This window comes from Temnothorax americanus, unplaced genomic scaffold (assembly GCF_048541705.1).
Source record: "Temnothorax americanus isolate GAGA-0224 unplaced genomic scaffold, ASM4854170v1 Scaffold4, whole genome shotgun sequence".
Lineage (NCBI taxonomy): Eukaryota > Metazoa > Arthropoda > Insecta > Hymenoptera > Formicidae > Temnothorax > Temnothorax americanus.
This window is the reverse complement of record NW_027509547.1, coordinates 2,352,003-2,371,246: the sequence shown is the minus strand read 5'-3', so window position 1 is coordinate 2,371,246 and position 19,244 is coordinate 2,352,003. Positions and strand designations below refer to the sequence as shown.

The 19,244-nt window shown below is 44.4% G+C and overlaps 1 protein-coding gene across 5 annotated transcripts in view; it reads right to left on the bottom strand.

Moving 5' to 3' along the window:
- The window catches only part of Tio (zinc finger domain-containing protein tiptop), a 148,992-nt gene that overhangs the window by 66,284 nt on the left and 63,464 nt on the right, over window positions 1–19,244 (bottom strand). Inside the window, exon 1 of one of the 5 annotated variants that reach the window (XM_077415173.1) lies at window positions 16,837–17,627. The exons of the other annotated variants lie outside the window; for them this stretch is intronic. The gene's annotated coding sequence lies outside the window, so the exon portion shown is untranslated. Of the gene's footprint in view, window positions 1–16,836; window positions 17,628–19,244 lie in introns of those variants that run through there. 5 annotated transcript variants of the gene reach the window in all.

Sequence of the window (19,244 nt, the reverse complement as noted above, 5' to 3'; positions counted from 1 at the left end):
CGATCGACCGTCGTGCCGCGCCGTAAACTCGAGCGATCGTTCTCTTCCCAAGAACTCGTCGTTTGGAAAAAAATTCGAGACAAAAGCGTCGTTGTGCCGCAACGCGATGAAGATTTATAGGCGCTGCGCGTGTCAGTTCTTTTAATACTTCAGCAGAATGCGGCGATCATCTTAATTGTAGGTGATTAATTTATACGGGCCGCTTAGTGCGTGATGAAATACGCTACTTGGATCGCGCTTGCTTAACGCTGAATAAAAATCCAATTGCGGACGATTGGCACATCTTCATTTTGCGTTCAAATATACAATATCAAATACAATAGTTGTTATGTCATATTAAATTTTAGTTCCATTTTATTGCGCTTAATTACTTCATGTTTATTATACCTTTCTCGATAAAAGAAAAATATTCAATTGTCTTCGTTTCAAATTGTATGTACATTGTATATGTAATAAATTTTAAAGATATCATATTCTTATACTTAAATTTAATTTCAGTCACATGTATAATAGTTGCTGTAGCGGTTGCAATAAGTGCGAAAATAATTTCTAAGAGCGTTTTTAGGAAAGTATATATAAAAATATGCCAGATGTCGAAATCGCACGAAGAAAAGGGCAGGAAACCCGTTTAATTAAAACATGACCGATTATCCGAAGCACTTTGATAATGATCGGACATCGTAATTTTATTGCATACGATTTCATTGTCCCGCGCGGCCTGCCATCAGTTGCCGTTTTATGTGGGAAAGGCGAACTGAAGGTGACAATAATATCACCTGGAATTATTATCGGCGACGCAGTAACGGGGGCGAGGTCCGCGCGTTGTACAATGTTCGTCAATCGATCGATCCTGCCCGCCTATCAATCAACCTTGTCAAAAATAATCGATCGACGTGACAATTCGAAGCTGACTCGCCTGGTGCCGGCGAACCAGAGCAAACACCAAAGTAACCAATCAATCAAGCCAGACCGGTCACGCGTTTTCGTTCGACTGCGTAATAGAACGAGTGAGAAATATACAGGGTGACATTTTCGTATTTAATGCACTGCGCCGGCCGCGATAATCTGTTCCATTTTAGAAACGAGAGGGAAATATTATTTTTGTCAGCGCTAAATGAAAATAATAGTGCTCGGTATTACGCTCTTTAGACTTGTATTATATATAAGTTTTCGAATGTATGCTTATTGTACTAGTCTTGTAATTTTGAATGTTGCAAGGTCGCGAAAAGTTAGTTGCGGATATTTGATTATATAAGTTTAGCTGTATACACATAAATGTAACAAATGAAATAATTTGATAAACTTAAGAAACTTGACATTTTATATCTTAATAGAATTTATATCACATAACGAAATATTAATTATATCCATTAAATACTAAAAATTATTTTTCAGTAATTTTCAAATATAAATAATTTTTTTAGCATTCTTTCCTACAATATTCTATAAGAAAGCCTGCATAACAAATTTCCTATCTTTCATACATTTTTTAAAACATTTGATTCACCAGAAAAAAATAGCCATAAAAAGAACTTGTAAAAAAACGTTATAAAAAAAATGCAAGCCGAGTACTTAAAGATCGATACTTTTTTTACGCCTAAAATGTGTCAGCAACTCACTCGAAGAATCCAAGGAAACGAGCAAGTATTCCGTGCCGGAACGGAAGTTACATCATCGGGCTCAGTTTAATTACAATACAAATAGCGTACATCCTATTCGATCGTGAAACACGCGCGATCGATTGGACTCGACGAGCGCGGAGAGAGACATAACTCAATGTCGCGTACAGAGAGGCGGCACGCACCCACGTTCACACACGCTTCGCGCGTTTCTCCCTAAACCCACGGGTCCTCCTCCCTCCCATCCCGTCCCATTACAACCTGTCTTGTAATCGTAAAGGGCAACCGCCTCGTGGCGTCGTCAGCTCCACCCAGACAACGTCGTCGTTGTCGCCGTCATCGTCATCGGCGCCGCATTCAGGCGAGATTCACGTCCTCGGAAGGCAACTGGCTCCACTACGCGCCTCCGCCGCCTCCCGCCTCCCACATATGTGCACGTCGTATATCGCGTCGCGTCGCGTCGCATCGCTGTGTAGTGATTCACCAGCTTACACGCGACTCCGGTACCGTTACACGTGTGTGGGCACGCACCAGGCTACACGTGTGCGTCCCGCGCGGATGGAAGCGCGCCGGTATGATCCCGTCGAGGCGGTAGCTGCTGCAACGCTCGTCTACAGTGTCAGCCGAAAATCAAGGATTGCAATGTAAACAGAAATAATGTAGAAAAAATTCTCTACAATTCGAATCTTTGCGATATTAATACGTGTTCTTTCGTTTATACGCATGATGCATTTTCTACATATTTCGAGTAATCTCTTTTGTACAAACCATAGTAATATAAAACACATTGTTCTGAGCAGTTTTCAAGTTCTAAGAAATTTAAAGAGAGATAATTGAATTCGAAATTATTTATTTCTGCAAATATATGTAATTTAATATGCATTATGTTTTCTCGAAACATTCCACATTTCTCGTAAGTGGTTTCTAATTTTGGCTGATACTGTACAACTGGCTCGAGACATTTCGCCACGTCGTTGTGAGAGCCTAGATTCTCCGTCCATCACGTGGAGAGAGAGAAAGAAAGAGATAGAGAGAGAGAGAGAGATCTATGTGTCATGGGTTGCACTACCGGCATCGCGTTGACATAATGCGCGCAATTATTATCTGGTGTTATCAGCGTGGCTTCCTAGCTCGCTCGCAACGCGTGCGAGGTGCGTGGCCACGCTGTCGCGTACGATCACCGCGGGGAAAAGCGCACGTGAATGAACACGCCGCAGCGTCTCGGCGACGTTTTATGGGCGGAATTATCATATCGGCGTTGAACGGGATAATCGCGCGCGCGAAGCGATGCACCGTGAGCCGGTTGATCTTTCAGCGATCGTTAACGCTGCCGTTAATAACCGACCGATAAATCGACGGTGAGACCGGCGGCGTATCGACCGTTCCTTCGCGATGATCCGGAGCGTTTCACGCCACTGAGACAAATTGAATTATCATTGAATTAAATACGTGAACTTACGGATATACGTATTAATTGTATTCCCGGGACTATCGCAATCTCTTGACTCGATATCTCTTCAGCCAGTATTCACGTTTCCAAGAGTGCTACGCAAACGCTCACATGAAGGATTTCGTCATAACACTAGGTAACAATGTAAGAGATAAACGTTCGTGATTTTGCGCCGACGTTATAATTCATCGTCGCGCAACATTCCATCAATAGTATAGAACCATTTATCGCACTCAATGCGCAACGAGCGCATAGACCGTGTCATACCTATCCATTCCGTATAAGGAACAGGTGGATACAATCTATGGTTGAAGATTGAGTCATCAGCGTATAGACACTCTGAGATGTAAAGTAGTTATGGCTGTAGTATCGAGGTATCAAATATAAATTTTGCGAAATGCATTCACCATTTCACATCTATGTCGACGGAAAAAATTTCAATATTCTCTTTGTGTGTGTGTGTGTTGTATTGTTTATATAAGTATATAAATATAAATAAAGAAATAAATATGTATGTGTGTGTGTGTGTGTGTGTGTGTGTGTGTGTGTGTGTGTGTGTGTGTGTGTGTGTGTGTGTGTGTGTGTGTGTGTGTGTGTGTGTGTGTGTGTGTGTGTTATATTTATGTATCATATTTATATTTGTATATGTACGTATGTATTTCTTTCATCACGCATGAGTCGATACATTATAATTGTTGCGAGCACATTACAGTCAGTTGCAAACATTACTCGGCAATTCTGTTCTTACACCAATTACAGAATCCAAGCACGCTTAGTCGGTTACGTTACCTAGAAGATGCAACACGTACATATACGCATAACACGCGGAATTGGACCGGATTCTACGCGCATGACTCATCGGATATTATGTTTGCTGATGCGCGCGGACAATGCCGTTCAGCGAAAGCGACCGCGTGTCGCCGATCGACTATTGGAAAAATCAATTGGTCGCGATTTTAAGACGTGCGAGTTTTTAAAACGTCACCTATCGCTTCCGGCGTGCGGGGAAGTTCAACGAAATTAACGAAAGTAACGAGCGGAAGGTATTCACGTAAGCGTGGATCAACGCGCGGGGAATGATTTATGACGGAGTCACCGTAGAGACGCGGGCAGCGTTGCGTTGGCAGAGCATAGCGAAACACTTCTGTCATGCGAAATCTAGAAGGCAGTGATGTGAGTAATCCAGTGAGTGATTCACGGAGGAATTTTTTCTATGACCGCGCGCGCGCGGAGGCGAATCGTGAATTGTATCGCCCATTGCGAGGGCACGAGCGGAAGTGTGTCAAGCAGTGGTTTTATGATCCGCGGAATTATTACGGCGAACGTAATCTCCTTCCGCAAGCATTCACTAGCCGTTAAAATTTCGAGCGGTGCCGCGACATGACTCGAGGAAGGAGTAGAAAATGATCGAATGACCACTAAGCTGTACTTATTGCATAACTCCGCCAGTAATTAATCAATGTGTCCGGCCCGCTGATGCGACAATATCAATGTACTCACGCGCGTTCGTAATAAGAATAGGACATCGCGAATCTCGTTTTTCGAACATTCGGTTCATTTGCGCAACTTTTCGCTCATGGACGGTTGAGAAAGCTGTAAAGTCGTTCGACCGCGCGCGCACACTTACGTCAGCGTCAGCGCATTGAGCCCACGTGAATGAAAAAGAGCTATGACAAATCGTTGTAATGACCATCGGTCCCTATATATCCGCGAATTAATCGAAGTAAGGTTGTAACTTGTAACGCTCGCAGTTATGCGGACACGAGAAATCGGCAGTTTCTCCGTCGAGCGGCGTGATACACGACGCTTTAGCGCGTCAAATATTTCGTATTTACTTTCAAATCCTGAGCGTCTCAAAGCCAGTCAGAACGACTGGCAACGACTTCAACGAATCGGCAGGACGTCAAAAAGCGACGCGTCGAAATAACGAAAAAGACCTGCGTCAAATGGCGTTACGTAAAGGACGAACGAGCTATGACGACGGCGGTTGTGAGAGCATGACATACGAGAGGCAAATATACACCCGAGCCCTGGAAGCTCGTCGAGAGAGGGAAACCGCAATTTTTTTAGTTACCAAAAAACATGACGAAGACAAGACGAGAGAAGCGGGGAAACCGGCGAAAACCCGACAATGGTAGGCGCCAGTTTTATGCAGATATCCAGTGTAGCGCGTAAGTTACGACGAGAGCCCGTCAACTTGGCGGCTCCTTTGATCAATGTGGCGCCCGGTACGCTGCAGCTAGTACCCTGTATCAAGTGTTCGTAAGGCGCGCCGATTTCCCCGGAATTCGCGTAGCTTCCGGACCCGCGAGTAAAAAGCGAATGCAAACACGAACTGTCGCTTCGTAGCTCGCCGTTTATTAATTGGACGTTATGCTGCTAAACTTTGGTGATAAAAATCGAAGATCACGTAGATTCGATAATATAATCGAAAACAATAAAGAAATTACAACTTTGCGAGAAAATTAAAGAACCGATAGAAGAAACATATCGTTGTACGTTTAATCTTAACTCTGTCATCTAAAGTTCAAAACTACATCGTGGACGACTACTGCGAAGCATATGTCCAAAGAGAAAAATGTAATATCGAGGATCAATATTTCTGTTTACGTCTGCAGACTAAAAGCAGCATTTTTGCTAATATAATTTCAGCTAAGAGAGATCTTTGCTCCAGACAGAAGATATTTATATATATATCTTCTTCGTAATTATGAACTGTCATTGAAACACGCGGTTAGATGGTATCAGATAGAAACTTGGAAAACCAACTTATTGAAAAATTATTTATCAACTATTATCGCGATTCAATGATAAACGTTTGTCTCACTCTTACAATTAGATAGAATCACGCCTGGAGCTTATCAAGTACAAAAATACGATATGCTTTTTAGTGCGTTTGACGGACACGATAGCTTATTCAAAGAGGAGCTCAAATAAAATAAAGTGGCTCCTACGTGCGTAAACATGTGGACCATATAATTCTGATATTACATGCACGCTGGATCGTGTCACCGCGTACACCTTCTTCAGCCGTTTCATTTGTTTACACGACCGCGTTACCGCGCGCAATGAGAGAAATAATTAAAGCGGACGCTTTATTTTACGTTAATCAAAAACGCAAAATAAGAATATACGTCGCTGCTGCACATTACCGATGTCGCACAATTACCGCGAGATGATTATTTATTAATTAATCTATCAAAGAGACGTGTTTTTTTTTCTTTCGCGACGTGCGCCTGTTGTAAATGTGCCCCAATTCATTTGCGCGCGCACAGCGCGTCGTAGCACAGACACTTTCTAAAGTTTGCTGATTGCCAATTGCCGACAAAAAAACTTTACTTTTTGTTCGCTTACACGGCGCATTGTTATCAAAAATGCATTAAAATATACATAAGTGCGGGAAATACAATCATCCGCACACCCTGTTCGTTATTCGCCGCAAAAATACCGGTGCGTCGCACCGACCCCCCCCCCCCCCCACTCATTGCTGTATGTACAGGCGCACGGTGACGCATCACGCATCCATCCCGGGCTAAACGGCGAATCACCGGGGACGGATAAAAATTAAACACCGTTAAGTTACACGGGAAATTCGCGCGTTCATCGGCAAGTAATAGAATTAATATTGAATTATCGGTGGCGGGAGTTGAGGAGAAGCAAACGCGAGAGGGGACAGGGAGATGGACGCGGCAAAGAGAAAGAGAGAGAGAGATAGAGGAAAGAGGCGGGAGGCGGCTTTTCAGTTAGCCGTCGACGCATTGTTTTTCAGCCCGAACGTACCGTCGCGTCGTGCGGTCGGGCTCGTTATCGATAATTAAAAATTGTCAAATGCACTTTGGCCAGTGCGGGCGCATCACACAGCCGGCGCGCGGAATTCAGTTGAAAGTAGCCCGGGGGTCACCGCGGGGTACTCTCCACCGGAGGGCGAAGGGAGAAGAGGGGCGGGGGCGGCGGCAAGGGCGAGGAGGGGAGGGAAGGGAGATGGCGAGGCCGGCTCTCGGGTCTCTGGTGTGTACGGTTGTGCAATCATTAGCCAGTGTATTATTACTCGCACGGATATTAATTGATTTCGAAAATACAATTTTCTGTGCGAATGATCAAAACGCCGCGCTCGCCGCGCATGCTACTCCGACCCCGTCCTGACCGCGTTATGCCTCGTTCGCCGCGTGTGTCTACATCATCAGCACGCCTCTAGCGTTTGCTTTTCCGTTTAGATCGGGCTCGCGTTCACGATCTCTCTGAACCCGCCGACCGAGGGTGTAATCTAACGAACGGGCCGTATGAAATGGAAAACAACAAGCCCCTTCGGTGCCCCCCGACGACAGTGGGAAAAGGCAAAACACTGCGCGCGGAAAACAACGAGATTTGCAATGAAACGTCGCGATGTTATTTATCGCGATCGTAAGAGAGAAAGAGAAGCAATATAACGAAAATTATTAATTTCCGGGATAGAAGCGAAATAAAACACACGTAAATACAAATATTTACAAATGATTACGATCATACGTTCCATGCTGAAAAATTACAGGCGTACAAAAAGCATCCGAAGCGGTTAGTTTTGTCATGAAAAAGAAGCAAAAAAAAAAGATTAAATCGAACAAAAATTAAGTATCAAACAACAGGTAGAATTTAAATTAATTTTTTCCACTAACATGCGGATAAAAGATTAATGCAGAGGTTAAAAACTAAAGCGGAATTAATACATATGAGGTTCGATTATCTCGAGTGGATGGAAGATCCATGGAGTTTGCAGAGTATGAGGTAACATTGCGAAAAATCGGATCGCGCGACGAGAACCGCGTGTAAATCAAGAGCGTTTTATTAGTTCCCATCCTCCGTCACCACCCCCCTACCATTTTGCGCAGATTATCGACGGTGAGACTCGTGAACCGACTGCGCTTGTCATCCGGCGTTGGGACACGGTAGCGAAAACAGAGTCGTCAGATCGAAAGGTACACATTGATCGTAATTCGAAGTGCAGCGATAACCTTTCGCGGCCATTCGTCGCGCGGGCCGCGATTGCACGTGCAATCGGTGCGTGAAAATGGAAATCGAGCGAAATGGATTCGTTCGTTCAGAAAAAGCGCGCGGTAGGAGGGAGGGTGGAAGGGACGACGGGGGATGAACGTGGCGCGACAGAGATACACGAGTTATTGAAGCACCGGCCGGTCACGCCAAATTAGCGTCATCGCGGTTAGTTAATATTTTTCTCTCCTTGTTTCCTTCGCGAAGAACGACTCGCGACTCGAATTCGTTTCCTCACACACGTAACACTGACATCACGATGAAAAAGATCGTTTGTCAACGGAAGTTTAATTACGCGCGATAAAAACATAATAACAAATACACTATTTTGAAAAATCAAATCAGAAAAGAAAATTGATCTGAGATGCTGCGTCTGGAGCATATCATGTCCAGCTTCCTCCGACAATTTTAGAGATGCGACAGTCGAGCGTGCGCTTCTTTAATTAAATGCAGCGGATGTTGGCAAGCACGGGACTATCAAAGAAAACTCGTACCATCATCAAGACCTGACCTTTCATTATGCTTATTAGCAAACATTGAAAGGAGATATACATCGAAGATACGTACACGCGTGCACACGGGCGAAACGTGCGTTCGTCGAAACGCGGCGCGGTTTCTCGTCGATTTATACCGCTAGCAGTCTCGTTCGTTTACTTTGGCAACAATCTCATCTTCTTTCCCGCGACTCCTGCTTTCCTTTCGACAGATATTCGTCCGATGCTTTCGGAGATCTTTACTATTGAACACGAATGTACGTGTAAAGTATGCCCGCGCGAGGTCGGCGCTTTAAACTGCACGCGAAAACTGGACGAATGCGAATACTAATTAACTTTATCGAGAAACTCGATCTTTCTCTCTTCTCTCACTTTTTTATTTTTCCTTCATGTCTGTTCGTATCTATCACTGCGAGTTTCCTACGAAATAGAAGTAATAATTGATGAGCGACTGCTTAAAAAAGTTGTTTATTTATACTGTACCCGAATCAGCATTTTGCCGAAAGAAACAGCAGACAGCGAATGCGACGCCGAGTAAAACAAGCCTGTCATTGTTATCATATTTCAGAAAATCACAATCCACGATAAACTTCGTAAAGCTTGCTTAAATATAATAACAAACCTTCCTTTATCGATATAAAAGCAGACGAGATTCTATATGTAGGTATACATGAAAAGTAGAATTTAAAATACATCAAATGATAATACCGCTATCCGAAGTACAGGTTTACCAATACGGTCAAAACTATCGACAGTCTTACTGATTTGAATTCTACACCTCCCTGTAAAGAGTGAATGCCTTCTCCTCTCCATACCTTCATGGCATAATAAAGACGTATTAAGGATATAGATTTGCTTGGCTGAGCTTCGAGTTTGGTCGCGACCAAAACGAGCTGAGAAGGGAAGATGAGGAAAGCGGACGGGAAGCGAAAAGCGGAAAGGAAAGATCGAGAGAGACAGAAGAAGAGAGAGAGAGAGAGAGAGAGAGAGAGAGAGAGAGAGAGAGAGAGAGAGAGAGCTGAGCGAAAGAGGGGGACAACGAGCCCCGAAGACCCGAATATCGATCTCATACATAATTAAATACCAACCCGGCAAAGCATCACAAAGAGAGCTTACTTCAGCTTTGATCTGCTGACAGACGGGCCCCGTCATCGCGGACTTCAATAGGCGGTACTGGATCGCGGGGGTGTGCTATTGACATGTATGTGCGAACGTGTGTGTGTGTGTGTGTGTGTGTGTGTGTGCGCGCGCGCGCGCGCGCACGAGCGCAAATGTGTGCGTGTTTTTCTCGAGCGTGTGTATACAACAGCCTGTGTTTCGTGCACGTACACACATACACATGTATAGACGCGAGCGAAGCCTGTTTGCGCGCTTTCGCGTCCTCGTTAGGCGCGTGTCTACACGTGTCAGCGCACACTCACATATACGTACACACGGCGAAACTACTCCCTTTTGCATTTCGCATTAGCTATCTAGGAGCTGTACGCCCGTACTAACGAATACCGCCGGAGAGCTCATCGATACAGGAACGGAAAACGGTAAGGAGGAACGGAAAAAAAGAAGCGATTGGAAACTGTTCCGAGCTAATGATGCACTATGAGAACTCGCAGAAATTAAATGGCAAGCACATATCTAGAAAGTGTGTACGCGAGAGAAATCACGGATACGACTGTATATGTGAATTAACATATTCAAATTAAGGTCTTCATCAAAGATCTGGGCAAAGATCTAATACAATATTTTTATGATATATAATATAAAATACTGTATGTATATAAAAAATAATTACACAAGGCTACACACAATGCAATTATATATCATATGTATATTATAATATATATACAAATATGTATACATATTTGCATTTTTATACGTATAAATTATATTTGTTAAATAAATAAGAGCATTAAACGTAACATTGAAAATCTTGCAAACTTTCAGAACCTCGTATTAACGAAGCGACTATCTCATCGTGTAAAATTTTGGGACAGGCGTCCGTTTACACATAAAATATTCATGAATGTACACGATGTTAACGCGACTTTAATGACTACAAGTGAGGCAAAGCCGATAATCGACCTGCAATTTAAACGTGATGTATATACATTTTTTCACATTTCTGCAACGAACGGTTCTAATGATATTCTATTAATTGCTTGGTACGCGCGTTCGTATGCGTGTCTCATTAGCGTTATAGCGTTTCGTGACGCCGCGCGGGGGAGCATCCTTCATTTGCGTCGCGAAATCCTGCGGGCGAACATCAAAGGGACCTTTTAACCCGGCGACATTGGCAGGTGAGCTTACAACGATTCTATTATTAATCCGTTCACGAGGAATAAGGGGAGCAAGCTCGGTGCAGCTCGAGTATCCTGACGGGTCTTCGTGGATGGATAGACGAGTTGACAAGCAAATAGCTACAAGAGAAGGGGACATCAGGAAGGTGCGCGCTCTGATCCTCCTATATGTGTGTTCTTCATCCTTTCTACACTCCTCTGACGCGAGTCGTGTCCTTAAAAATCAGAGGGTATCCCTTTTTAGATTTAGGACAGATCAGATCCGTTACGTCAGGCATGCTAGAATAGATCTGTCAATCCAGATTGATCGAATCAGGTATACTACACTTATCTGCCGATTTATACACGTCGAGAGAGATCTGTTGGATCGGATTTCACTACCTACTTATCTTAAAAGTTAAATCCAATAAGGAGCTTAGATAAATTAACAATTATCACTTAATTATTATATCACATATTTACATATCACTGTTCACAACAGCGTAGTTTAGAGAGTTATTTAAAAAAAATCTCACGTAATGCCTAAAAAAAGTGTCTAAAAGTGGATAAATATTTAGATAAAATTCGTAGTAATTGCAGATCGATAAGACTGCGAATGCGTATAACGCGAGCATGAAAAAAAACATTCATTTACCCGCAATAGAACATCTCAATCATCGGATCGCGATTCAAGTGGGTAACAAAATACAGGGGAGCGATGACAGAGATAGATATTTCTCTAGCCGCGGTATTATTATCGGCGCCTCGTGCGTTAAATTATAACGATGAAGGCATCTCGAAAGAGTCTGTCCCACTGCGAGAGGAAAAAAAACGCGCGCGATAATTATCTTCGATACCGTCGTTATCCGCCGACACGTAAAAGTGGAATCTCAATCCTCCTCGTCATTACGCTCTTACGAAACTGACTCATAAATCAACGGAGTCGTAGCACTCCCTATCGCGGACGCGGAACGTGATGCAACGCGACTCTCCGCGGAGGAACGACTACGCGCGCGGACGTGGATTTACGACGGCAACGACAAATTTTCATTGCGCATTCCGCGCGCGAGTCGATCGCCGTGCCGCGATTAGACAGCGATTTGTCGAAATCCACGTACGGGCCAAGGCGGCACGACCGACACGACGTAAGCTAGGCGAAAAACAATACGTGAAAAAGGGTTTGGTTACGCGTTGGAAAGAACAATCGATCAATTTTGCCTTGTTAATCCTGTTGCAATAGTTTCTACCTATATGCTAGATTCAAGTGTAGGCGTTTATAGCGTCTCGGACAGACCGGTCGACAAAGTCACGAAAACGTCTGGCTAACATTGTTAATGATTTCACGTCGAATTAATTCGACGACCAGCGAGATGCAACAAACAATATTTACGGCGAGGTTGCTTTGATTCCCATGAATCCGTAATGACTCGTCATTACATATACGTATGTCGGGAGCGTCTCACGATGACACGGCGGATTTAATCGCTGTCCGGTGACATCATGTCCGCTTCATTGCAAGTCAACGAATTTTAAGTCGTATGACCGATGAAGAGTGGATTTACGAGCATGTGTTTATATAGATTCGCGCAGTGCTAGTTCTAATCGCCGAGTTGATACTCGATATTCCGATAAAAAGCTTGTTAATCGTTTAAGCGTGTGCCTATTAAAAAGTTGTTATTTAATTAATGACGAAAGATACGTGATGGAATTTATTTCCCATATGATATTTGTCACGTCGGATTGTCTCGTAAATATCCGGCGACTGCCACCACGTGCGTGTGACGCAAAAAAGCGTATATTGTTATATAGCGAGTTAGTGTGAAAATAATGAAAGACCGTGAAAAATATGTTACATTCATAAGACGTATGTGCGTCAGGTATTCCTATAACTTTTTCGCAGTTTCCACGGAGTAAAAGATAAAGTTGTAGGAGAATCATTGCTGCTTTCCACATCTTACGTTAGTCTCAGTGCGATTTATTATTGTAAAATCTTAATTTGATTTGTAACGCTACATGCAAGAGCCGTCACGTAAGGATAGTCGACATTAAGCAATTTATCATGCTATTGTAACTTTATTCGAGGCAACAAATAAAAAAACGAATAAAAAATACGATGTATGTTAAACATCCGTCAACGAGTCTTATCTAGACAGGCTCTCGAGACAATTTCTATGAATTGCTAAATGTGATCTGTGTCTAAGCACAACACAGCCTGTCTCATTTCATGTAGACGCGCGCATCGTGCATGCAATAAACATCTCTATATTGATACGTGAACGCAATATGCGAACACACTTCGCTCGGTTCACGCTACCCCGAAGAGTTTTCTCTCTCTCCCTCTCTCTCTCTCTCTCTCTCTCTCTCTCTCTCTCTCTCTCTCTCTCTCTCTCTCTCTTTCTCCCCTCTCTCTCTCTCTCTCTCTCTCTCTCTCTCTCCTCTCTCCCTCTCTCTCTCTCTCTCTCTCCTCAGGTGTCCGGGACTAAAATAATAAACTAATTCGCGTTCACGTTTACATTCGTCAAGCGCAAGTGTAAGCACGCAGTAGTTTAAAATAACATGTACATGTTATTTTACGCAAACGGAAGTTGTCTCCTATTCGTCTCTGCCCTTTACGTTTTCTCGAATTCATAATGCATCTCTTAATGTACAAAGTGCTCCACAATTACGCGAGGAAAGCAACAATGCAGCGTAAAACAAAACCGTAATTAAATCTTTGCAAAGTTACGTAACTGCAGTAATTGCTCCGAAACGTGTCTCCTTATATTGATCGTCGGACAGTGCAATAATAAAAACAAAATGTTCAGTTGTCCAGTCCGAAACGACTTCGGGATTACCATCGACAGGACGAAAAGGCATAACGTTGACGACGCGTATAATTGCGAATCATCGTGTGGCAGGCAGTGCGCGCACACGAACGACTCGGCGCGTTAATGCACGCACCACTTCTCCAAGGATGGAGCAAGAAGATTGACAGGCCGGCTCTCTCCGATCGCGTTGCCCGCGCCTTATTCGACTCGTTGCATCCCGTTAATTGCGTCGCGGACTCTCTCGACCCGAAATAAGGTTAACGATAAAGACGCAACGTCTCGTCGTGTTTATTTCGCCGCTCGAACTTCCGCGCGCGATTCGCTCCGCGTTCGTTTGCGCGCGGGGAGGCGCGCAAAGTAAATACTCCCGTTAAAGAAAAAAACGGAGAGAAAAAAAGGAAACAAAAAAATCGGGTCGGGTCGTCGCGCGTCAGTCGGCCCGGAATCGAAGTCCGCGGGGGCCTGACGTCGCGGTGGATCGTGATCGAAGTGATCCATCGCTGCACACCGGTCACACCGGTATCGCACCGCGCGCACGGCAGAAAAAAATCTCTCGTCGCGATGACGCGCGCTTTCAATCCCGTCAGCCGAGACCCACTTCGGATGGCTTCAGTAACGCGGACCTCGCAATTAAAACGCACTGTCAACGCCAGCGTTTACCGCATCCATCAGACCGAAGATGGAAAGCGTGTCAAGAAGCGGCCCCGCGAACCCACCCTCAACCCTCCGGCCTGGCGGGTGGCAAAAGGGTGGAGGCGTCCACTCGACGCTCTATGCTTCCCCCGTAGGGCGCTCGCTCAAAAATGCATTTTTCAGGCACGATATTGATGAACTGACAATTAGCGCGGATATGAGGTAAACCACACGCAGCATGACGCATAGACGTGCTCTCACACACTCTCTATCTCTTTTTCTATCGCGCTTCTCATTACGGATGACGCAAGTAAGAAATAAAATGCAGTTAGGACAATTAAAGACGGAAAGATTTGAGGATCAACTTGAAGGTACTTAAATTCTGATCATCAAGAAATATTGATCAGTAATTATAGTTAATTATATAGTTTCATTATTACATTATTCCTATACGACTTCTGTCTTCATTATAGACAATACTTACGAAAAAGATCGAAAATTGTATAATAAAGTTAAGAGATTAGAGTTAAATTTTGTTGGCAAAATTGACACGTAATTACGTGTCTTAAAGATATAAAACTTTTAGCAAATAAACTTCGCGAATTAATGACGTTATTATTGTCATTTTTCACATAAAAGAAACATTTTAGCAAATATAAACGTTATTTGCCATTTTGTATATATATGCAGCAACAAATTAAGCAGCAAATTTCTATTTTATTCACATTACGTCTATAATATAAAAGTGTAATGTCGTAAAAACATGAAATTATATTCACGTGAATACTATATATATAAAAAAACGACATGCTCCGAAATAAAATAATATTTTTAAAAGGCTTCTCGACACAAAAAATATAATATTTTAAGCGAAATAGTACTCTTTTTTAATAAAAAAAAAAGATCAATACAATTATTATAAATAATTTTATTTTAAATGGTAAAAGTCCTTTTAATCTTGTCATATTAATCTTAATACAATTAAAATAAGCTTGACCGCAAAAATAGCATTCGCTATCCTCATTCTAATTGTCGCATACATTATGATACACGTGACATCTAGTCACATACTGACATTTTACCAATCAAAATTCGACCCAAATCGAAATTAGCCCGTCGAATACGTGTCGATAATCTCACATATTGCACATCACATCACATCACATCGATATAATATCATATTTTACAAGGTCTGAACGCTTTAATATGTGTCACTCGCGCTATAGGAAATCACGGCGTTTTTATCTTGACAGCTCGTAAGATATTTCGGAATCGAAGATAACGAGAGACAGAGAGAGAGAGAAAGAGAGAGAGAGAGAGAGAGAGAGAGAGAGAGAGAGAGAGAGAGAGAGAGAGAGAGAGAGAGAGAGAGACAGAGAGAGAGAGAAAGAGAGAGAGACACACACTGAGGCAGAAAGAGAGCGTGCGTTCGTACGTAAGTGTACGTGTGGGACGGACGAAGACGTGGAAGGACAGGAGACGCGTGACAGAGAAAATCCGAATCGCGCCGCGAGGACACGGCGAAAATAGAATCGCGCGGCGTGATTTAATCCACGACTACGCTTTGATGCGGCGCACGCTTGATCGAGGTTAATGCGGCGCGACGTTAATTTTCCAAAGGGGTAGAAGCGACCGCGGCTCTCCGCGGACGATCCGGACGTGGCACGAGGATTACACGCGATTCCCCGCCACCTGCTGCGCACCCTGCACTTTTGTTTATGCAAGCTATCGCGCTCGCGCGAACCCACGCCGCGGTAATCTTTCTTTTCTTCCCTTCGCGTCTTTTTCTTTTTTATTCCGTTCTTTTTAAACACTGCGCGGACAGTCCACCGCGTTGCACTTCTCGCGGATATTTATCTCCGACACGCGGAGACTCGTATGATCCCTCCCCGAAAACTATTTACGCGCGAAAATTTGCGAGATAAAACGGTAAGGTAAAATTTGTTTGCGGTACTCTACACAGTCTGCACGACCGTCGTGGTTATATAACAGTGACGAAAAAGGGACTTTAACGAAACTGAATTTCCCAAATTAAAACTTTCGTGCATGACACTTTGATAATCCTCACCGAGGCTCAACGCAAACTGAAGCTTAAGTCACGCGTTTCGGAGTAAACTGTTCACTCTCTGCACGAATAACTGAGAAGATAAATTTTTTTTCTCTCTATTTGCGTGTGACGTCGTGAGACGTGGAATTATTCACGTAAACACTATGTAAAAAACGACACGCTCTGGAATGAAGTAATATCTTTAAGGCCTTTCAGACACAACTCACACTCTAGCTTTTACGTTTCGGAGCAGACATTAGTCCTCGACGTATCGTCTTTTTTCACTGTTTACTTCCCAGCGAGCGAATAAACAAAACAGCATGTGACGGCACTCGGACGGGTCAGCACATTCCGATGTGCGTATATTCGCACAAGACTTTGAGCGAGATTAGAAGCTCCTCGGACGGGAGTAATCGATAATATAATCATCAATGACACGTTGCCCGCGACGATCACCGGAAACGGCGCGAATCACACGGCACACTCACCACGAAGTAGTGGTTCCACCGGGCAGGATACGTCGGTCCCGGCGTGTCGTTGCCGCCGACACCTCAGACGCAACGCCGGTCCTCGTCCAGGAGTCACGACAGGAGCAACGCGGCGTTGGAACGGCGAGCATCGGGATGCGCCTCGGATGCGAAACTCTCGGCACCATATCACCACGTCATCGCCACGACGAGCTCCGCGCGACGTAAACACGACTTTTAACGAAGGGGGTGAGCGAGGAACGAGCCGGGGAAGGGGCGAGGAACAACGACTCTCACCATTCACTAAAACTTCTTCTCTCGCGCGTGGTCCTCAACGGTCACTCTGCTTCCTCCGCTCGGAACGCTCCGCACCCTCGCTCGCACCGTTATCCGTCATCGCGCGGAGACGTGCATTTCGTCGCAACTCTTCCCACGCACCCCCAATTGTCAACTGTGACGCGCACCCGTCCTTTTCGATTCGGTTCACCACGGTGAGAGAGGGAGGAAAATATCACGATAACGCGACAGCGTGCATGGCCCGCCGACGGAACGGAGCGAAAGCAAAGACCCACCCGCGACGGCAGCACGTGGCGCACTGACGGCTCCGCGGTCATCTTCCCCACCTCTGCCCCCTCCATCGTAGCGTTGTCTGCCCCTACTCGTTGTGCCGTCATTTCCCTCCCCGCGGCCCTGAACTGCGTCCCCACCACCGAGCGGAGTTTCCTAGCGGGGCGCCGTGTTTCTCTCCCGTCCCCACCATCGCCCATTCCACCCACGCCCCCATCCCACTCTTCGGAGTTCCCGAGAGTCTTTCTTCCTCGCGAGTCGCCCTTCTCGTCTTCCGTGACGATGTGTCTCGAGGCTTCTTCGTCCTTTTTTTTCTTTCTCTTTCTCTCTTTATCTTTTTCTCTTCTCCAACCCCCCCCCCCGAATCTTTCTGCCCCGATCCGTCTCACCCCGTTCGCGATTTCTTCGGAACGACACGCGTCCGACGATTATTCGGAAGATATTCAGTATCTCGGTGCAAACGCCACATCGCGATCGCGAAGTGTAACGCAGGTAATGCAAGTGAGAAAAACTGTGTGAGAAAAAGTGATGTAATAATTCGTTTGAAAAAAGTTTGGGTAACTTGGGCCAACTACGCGGAACAATTATGAGGTGAGATAAACATTGTGGTAACTTGAAGGAAATTTTGCGTATCTGACTTTTGTAATAAATAATTTTGGAAATAATGATCTTAATATTATTATTACATTTTTGTGAATTTAATACAAAATTTATTCCCATTTTTGCAAACTTTAATTTCGGTTTTTAAGTACTTCGATTTCACTCGTTGGATTAGTCGCTCAATGTGACTAATCTAAAAATAAACTAAAGAATAGTATCTAAAAATATACTAAAGAATAGTATATTAAAACACTCCTCTTTCATAAACTTTCGTAGAAGTTTTGTTATTCTTTTTTTTTTTTCGATTCTTCCAAAACTATTCCGAACCGTTAAGCATACAAACGAATACGCTATATCATTTACGAAACAAATATATTTCGCGTTCGTTTCACGGTGCTCTTTGATACCCCACATGTAAAATGATTCAGTAGGAATAACGTTCCCCTGCCTGACAGTGATGCAGCGGCTTCTACTTAACCGACTTCCCGCTTCCCATAACATTTAGCCGCACAAAGTGCAGCCTCGTGTTTCTCCGCTCGGATTTTTATCTGTTCGATCGAGCGTTGATCTAATATTTCGATCTCCCTCCCCCTCCCCACCAGAAAGACCGGCTCCTCGCGCGATCGGCGCGGTTACGTCGCGACGCGTAAAACGCTCGCCGCGTCTCGCGATTATGTAATCCCTTTATAATGATCTCATTAAAGTTAGGCTGGTTAAGAGTAGAATTTACAAACAGTAATACGATTTACTTAATAATGATTTATTTCGCGCTTATGACGCCGTTTGTAGCCGTAAATTTCCTAGCGTAGACATTTATTGCTCCGGCGTAACTCGAGCCTATATACGCTCTCCTCGTCGCTTCCGAGATCTAGCGGTATCCAGTTACGTTACTGTATTTTTACATGACGAATTAGACAATCGGGGACTCGCCGCCGGCTCGAATCGTTTCGCGTGATCCACTTTTTCGTTGACGCGACAGCGGTTAACCGACAACAGCCGAGAGCGATCACGGGGCCATCGGAATTTCCGTAAAAGCTGTCGACTCGATTGTTCGCCAATTATGAAGATTGGTTCAGCGGTTCACTGTGGTTCGACGCGCCGAATAGGTCGTCATCCGGGACCGTCCGGTCCGCCGGTATCGACGACCTATCGAGAGGGCCACCAAATCCATCCTCCGGCCCCTATCTCAACCCTTGTTAGTGCGAGAATGTAAATCAACTCGTAATAGCGTGGCAGCTGGGGGATTAAGCGACCCGCGGAGA